This window comes from Giraffa tippelskirchi, chromosome 2, assembly GCF_054371585.1.
Source record: "Giraffa tippelskirchi isolate mGirTip1 chromosome 2, T2T-mGirTip1v1.2.pri, whole genome shotgun sequence".
Classification (NCBI taxonomy): Eukaryota; Metazoa; Chordata; class Mammalia; order Artiodactyla; family Giraffidae; genus Giraffa; species Giraffa tippelskirchi.
Genome location: NC_137276.1, coordinates 108,136,309 through 108,143,279, shown reverse-complemented (window position 1 = coordinate 108,143,279; position 6,971 = coordinate 108,136,309). Strand labels below are relative to the sequence as shown.

The following is a 6,971-nucleotide window of genomic DNA, read 5'->3' as shown; positions in this document are numbered from 1 at the left end:
AGGAGCAATCTGATGAGGACCATGGTGAGGAGCAGAGATGTCTGCAGGGTGGGAACAGAGATGGAAGGTGAGTTTACAGTCAGGAGTACTCACTGAACATAAAAGTGCCTTTGATTCAAGTGAGCCTGGATCAAAATGCTAAAACATAAAAGGAGACATAGCAGACCCAAGACTGCTAATTTTAAAAACTAAAAAGTACACAGAATAAAATCAAAGCAATGACCCTTGGAATTTCTGGTTCATTCTCTGAATTCCAGCTCACACTAATTTGCTCAACAATGTGGGGCCCGAGGCCCCACAGCCTGAATTCCCACTGCTGCCTGGAGAGGCCGGAGCCCTATTCCAGCGACCTTCCACGCACCCCGCACCTTCCTCACTTCCCCTTGGTGAGGCTTCGACATGGGGAGAAAGGAGGGAAGAGGGGAGGGGAGAAGAAACAGGAGGAGGGTGGGAACAGTCGGCTGCCTCAAGCCGAGCGCAGAGCTGGGAACCACCCGACCCTGGTGTCAGCCCCTAGATCTCAGAAAGAGAAGCCAAGAAACTGCGAAAGCACAGAGAACGGGAGAGAGGAAACTGGTGACAAGCGAGGGTTTTTTTAAAGAGGGGAGTGTTAGGAAATCTTTATGTCATTTCTCACCAAGAGTCGAATAAATTAAATTTCAAAAATAAAGTCAAGAGACAATTTTCAAAGCAACATTTGCCTTCAGGGGGAGGTCGGGGATCACATGGCAAGAGGGGGACTCAGTCAAGGAGTTCTGGACACTGGGAATGAAGGTACAACTTGGGCTGCTGCAACAAAGAGCTCCAAACACAGCAGCAGAAGACAGAGATTTCTCCTCCATACCCACGTGCACGTGGACCCAGACTCCTTCCACCACCCGTTGCTCTGCCCTCATCACAATACAGTCTCCACCTCACAGCCCAATATGGCTACTCCAGCTCCTTCCTTCTCATTTCGTTGCCAGGTGCCTGGAAGGGTCTGAAGGAGAGGGTTGTTATTGTTTAGTCACTGAGTCACGTGGGAGGCACAGCCTCTGTGTTTACTGGTGCATTCTAGAAATGACCTCTTTTTTCTATTCACAGCCCCCGTGGCTCCCCTGGCTTCCAGAGACGGTGGGAGGTAGAGTTGTTATCTGGTGGCTGAGTCCCCAGAAGGGAAGGGAAGGGAAGATGGGCACTGGGTCCACTAGAAATCTTGGCCATACCTGCCCAGAGAAAGCTGATTCCCATGCCACCACCTAACAGCTGCTTGCTTTTGCTCACTGACCCCCCATTGAACTGTATTTACCATGAAATGGTTAACTCTTTTCCTCTAGTTTCAGAGATAATCACTGACTGTCAGTTAGCTTCCATCTCTGTGAGATGGTATCACACCACAAAGATGACTAAAGTCCTTGAGAAGCAAAGAAACTTGACTTTCTGACTGACCCCAGAAGCTGGTTCCTGGGGAGTGGACACTTGGGCTTTTCCCAAGACCCCCAGCTCCAGGGGATGTAGCTCAGTGGTAGAGAGTATGCTTCATATGTGTAAGGCCCCGGGTTCAATCCCTGGCATTTCCACTTGGATCCTGGAGTTTGGGACTTCCCAGGTGGCTCAATGGAAAAGAACCCACCTGCCAATACAGGAAACACAAGACATGTGGGTTCGATCCCTGAGTGGGGAAGATCCCCTGCAGAAGGGAATAGCTACCCACTCCAGTATTCTTGCCTGGAGAATTCCATGGACCGAGGAGCCCGGCAGGCTACAGTCCATGGGGTGGCAAAGAGTCGACACAACAGAGCGACTGAGCACACACACACACACACACACCAGCCCCACGGTCTCCTATGAGGCCCCTCAGGGAGCAGGGGCCTACCATGCCCTAGGACGCCCTCCCTATGCAAAGTGCCCCAGATTTTTTATTGTGTGGTATATTAACATTTTATTCTGAAACATAGCAGATAATAAATCAAATGAACACAGAGCAAGCATTTATCAAGCATCTACCATGTGCTAAGCTTTGGATCACATATACAAAAACAAAACAAAACAACACAAAAGACACAGCCCTGCCATTGTGGGCAGCTCTGGGCACCTGCACGCCCGAGCCCTCCGCCACTGCAACCCCTGGAGACGGGTAACAGCTGCCCGGGGAACCAGTGCCCCATAGCACCTTGTGGGCAACAGCTGCAGAGAAATCAATGGCTGTCTCTGAAAGGACTGCAGCCGACCTCCACCTGGCGTGTGACAGGAACGCGTGATTTTTCTCTCACTCATGAGTTGAAGCATTGATTCAGAAAATTGCAGCCAAGTAAACGGAGTGTCTGAAAGGTGTCTCCCCTCTGAGCTGCTTTCTCCACATGGCCACGGGAGTCAGGCTCACAGCCCCTGCCCCCGACCCACCGCCCTCCTGATGCAGGACCCTCGCTGCGGCAAATGGAATCATCTGCAAAGAACAGGCGGGCCTGGCAGCAGGGAACCTGCCTGTGGAGCTGCAGGGAAGGGCCAAACACCTCTTCATCATGGGTTATAGGGCTCCGGGGCTTCCTAGGCGAGCAGCCGTGACTTCCGAAGGCCAGGATGGCCTTGGACGCCCAGAAGCTGCTGTAGGGTTCTGACACAGAGCAGCGAGGAGAGCAGGGCCCTGATAAAATGAGCAGCCCTGGAAGGGGTGCCCCGAAGGGATGGTGGGCAGGGGTCATGGAAGCACTTGGGTACCGATGGCCACCCAAAAACAAGTCTGAGCCTCAGGTGGAGGCAGGAGGCCAGAACTGCAGTGGGGGGTCCCAGAGGGCTCTGCTTGGAGAAGACGTGCCGGCACCCGCCCTGCAGGGGACTGACCCCTGTGAGCACCCGGCAGGACATCCCAATATTTCTCCCTGAGAATGACTCTGACAAGTCAGACCCTCCAGAACCTCCTCATTGCCCCTGAGTTGAGCCCATGGGCTTGTCACTGAGCAGATTTATGGCCGTGTCTGCAGGGGAATGATGAGATGGTGACAAGTAACAGGGACAAAATTCCAGAACCTTCCAAAGTGAACCAAAGTAGCCTGAAGCCCTGATTCTAGTCATCCAGGGAAGTGTCCGGGGACACCCCTTTGTTGATTCTTTACCATCTAGGCCACCAGGCAACTGAGGGAAGCCCTGCCCCTGTAAGTTCTCCTGGGCACGGTCGACATCCGGCTGCAGGGTAAGATTCTGGTTTCCCAGTGAATCTTGATTTTCTGGTCATTCAGGGGCCTGGAGTGTGCTGAGTGGACAGTGTGCTGAGTGCCTAATGCACACGTCCAGCAGGGCAGGCATCATCCCAGTCAAAAGACCTGTGGACAAGGGTCTGAGGAGGGAACGCTCTTCTGGGAAATGTTGAGGTGGGTGGGGAGGGGGATGTCTGCATGGATTGGGAAGTGGCTGGAGGCGGCTCTGGCTCTGACTTTCTTCCAGGATATCCACTCATTTTTCTCTTAAGACTCTGCTGAGCACTCCGCCTTGTCTCCCCTCCCAGTTGTCTGTTTCGTGGGTACATTTGGTTTTTCTGGTCTCTTTCCTTTTTCAAGAGGAGCTGTGTTTTCCCCTTGGCTGGGTTGCAGGAGCAGAGGAGGGTGGCCGAGAGTTAAGCCCCTGATCCAGGGCCCATCCCCCCACCCCAGAGGCAGATTAGCTTCCTGGAGGGGGAGTGACCAAGCTACATTGCAGAGGTGCGGGGAACGGGGTGGCAAGAGGCAAATCCTCCTCCCATAGATTCAATAACTACCACCCAGCTTCTCCACGTGCCAGGCCCAGAGTCAGGAAAAGACACACCTAGTCTCCCCGTGACCACACAACAGGGCCACCCCTGCCCCGTGGTCAGGAATAAGACCGGCCACAGGAACATGCAGGCAAGAGCCAGGCCACCAAGGTGGGCGACCAGCTGTCACTTGGAGAACACCAAGGAGGAGGGAAAGCACAGTGGGAGAGCCAGAGCTGAGAAAGCCTGGGCACCAGAGAGGACAGGCCAGAGGTGCCAGACAGGGAGACTCTACTCTGCAGAATCAGAGTTATGCCAAGATCGGGTGCCAGTTCATTTCAGCTCAGTGGCTCAGTTGGGTCCAACTCTTTGAGACCCCATGGACTGCAGCACAACAGGCTTTCCTGTCCATCACCAAATCCCAGAGCTTGCTCAAACTCATGGCCATCGAGTTGGTGATGCCATCCAACCATCTCATCCTCTGTCGTCCCCTTCTCCTCCTGCCTTCAATCTTTCCAAGCATCAGGGTCTTTTCCAATGAGTCAGTTCTTCCCATCAAGTGGCCAAAAGATTGGAGTTTCATCTTCAGCATCAGTCCTTCCAATGAATGTTTAGGACTGCTTTCCTTTAGGATTGACTGGTTTGATCTCGTTGCAGTCCAAGGGACTCTTAAGAGTCTTCTCCAGCACCACAGTTCAAAAGCATCAATTCTTTGATGCTCAGCTTTCTTTATGGTCTAACGCTCACATCCATACATGACTATTGGAAAAACCATAGCTTTGACTAGACAGATCTTTGTTGGCAAAGTGATGTCTCTGCTTATGCTGTCTAGGTTGGTCATAGCTTTTCTTCCAAGGAGCAAGTGTCTTTTAATTTCATGGCTGAAGTCACCATCTGCAGTGATTTTCGAGCCCCCCAAAATAAAGTCTGTCACTGTTTCCATTGTTTCCCCATCTGCCATGAAGTGATGGGATCAGATGCCATGATCTTAGTTTTCTGAATGTTGAGTTTTAAGCCAACTTTTCCACTCTCCTCTTTCACTTTCGTCAAGAGGCTCTTTAGTTTCTCTTTACTTTCTGCCATAAGGATGGTGTCATCTGCATATTTGAGGTTATTGATATTTCTCGCAGCAATCTTGATTCCAGCTTGTGCTTCATCCAGCCCAGGATTTCATATGAGGTACTCTGCATATAAGTTAAATAAGTAGGGTGGCAATAAATAGCCTTGTCATAATCCTTTCCCAATTTGGAACCAGTCTTTTGTTCCATGCCCAGTTCTAACTGTTGCTTCTTGACCTGCATACAGATTTCTCAGGAGGCAGGTCAGGTGGTCTGGTATTCCCATCTCTTGAAGAATTTTCCACAGTTTGTTGTGATCCACACAGTCAAAGGCTTTGGCGTAGTCAATAACGTAGAAGTAGATGTTTTTCTGGAACTCTCTTGCTTTTTCGATGATCCAATGGATATTGGCAATTTGATCTCTGGTTCCTCTGCCTTTTCTGAATCTAGCTTAGACATCTGGAAGATCTTGGTTCATGTACTGTTGAAGCCTGGCTTGGAGAATTTTGAGCATTATGTGCTAGTGTGTGAGATGAGTGCAATTGTGTGGTACTTTGAACATTCTTTGGCATTGCCTTTCTTTGAGATTGGAATGAAAACTGACCTTTTCCAGTCCTGTGGTCACCGCTGAGTTCTCCAAATTTGCTGGCATGTTGAGTGCACTCTTTCACAGCATCAGCTTTTAGGATTTGAAATAGCTCAACTGGAATTCCATCACCTCCACTAGCTTTGTTCGTAGTGATGCTTTCTAAGGCCCACTTGACTTCACATTCCAGGATATCTGGCTCTAGGTGAGTAATCACACCATCATGATTATCTGGGTCATGAAGATCTTTTTTGTACAGTTCCTCTGTGTATTCTTGCTACCTCCTTAATATCTTCTGCTTCTGTTAGGTCTATACCATTTCTGTCCTTTATTGTGCCCATCTTTGTATGAAATGTTCCCTTGGTATCACTAATTTTCTTGAAGAGATCTCTAGTCTTTCCCAATCTGTTGTTTTCCTCTATTTCTTTGCACTGATCACTGAGAAAGGCTTTCTCATCTCTCCTTGCTATTCTTTGGAACTCTGTATCCAGATGGGTATATCTTTCCTTTTCTCCTTTGCCTTTTGCTTCTCTTCTTTTCTCAGCTATTTGTAAAGCCTCCTCTGACAACCATTTTGCCTTTTTGCATTTCTTTTTCTTGGGAATGGCTTTGATCCCTGCCTCCTGTACAATGTCACGAAACTCCATCCATAGTTCTTCAGACACTCTATCAGATCTAATCCCTTGGATCTATTTCTCACTTCCACTGTATAATCATAAGGGATTTGATTAAGGTCATACCTGAATGGTCTAGTGGTTTCCCTATTGTCTTCAATTTAAGTCTGAATTTGGCAATAAGGAGTTCATGATCTGAGCCACAGTCAGCTCCTGGTTTTGTTTTTGCTGACTGTATAGAGCTTCTCTAGCAAGGAATATAATCAATCTGATTTTGGTATTGACTATCTGGTGATATCCACATGTAGAGTCATGTCTTCTGTTGTTGGAAGAGGGTGTTTGCTATGACCAGTAGGTTCTCTTGGCAAACTCTGTTCAATCCCCAGTCCCAGAAGATTCTACATGCTGAGGGGCAACTAAGCCTGAGTGCTGCAACTAGTTAAGCCTGAACACCCTAGAGCTCATGCTCTGTAACAAGAGATACCACTGTGATGAGAAGTCTGCCCACCACAACTAGAGAGTTGCCCCCACTGGCCACAACTAAAGAAAGCTCTAGAACATCAACAAAGATCCAGCACAGTAAAAAAAAAAAAAAAAAGAAAAAGCTGGAGAAAGTAAATTACTCCAGAGAAGATATCTCTAGGTGGCGATTTTTCGAGGCTCACTGATTAAGGGAAGGACTCCAGGCCTCATCTCTGGATCAGTCCCTGTGGTGAGGTGTGGGGTGCTCTGATTGGTCAGACTCTGACCAGATGTCCCTTCCTGTGGATACTCTGATAGCCAGGGTATTCTGACCAGCAGCATGGCCTGGTGTTTTTGGTGAAAGTGAAAGTTTCTCAGTTGTGTCCATCTCTTTGCGACCCTGTGGACTATATATTCCATGGAATTTTCCAAGCCAGAATACTGGAATGGGTAGCTGTTTCCTTCTCCAAGGGATCTTCCAAACCCAGGTATTGAACCCAGGTCCCCACATTGCAGGCAGCGTATTTACCAACTGAGCCACCAGGGAA

The 6,971-nt window shown here is 49.1% G+C and overlaps 1 non-coding gene across 1 annotated transcript; it reads left to right on the top strand.

The window, feature by feature from the left end:
• Positions 1-1,487: 1,487 nt before the first annotated feature.
• TRNAM-CAU (transfer RNA methionine (anticodon CAU)) lies at positions 1,488-1,559 on the top strand. The gene has a single exon. It is a non-coding gene; the product is annotated as a tRNA-Met (tRNA).
• The last annotated feature ends 5,412 nt before the right edge of the window (positions 1,560-6,971 follow it).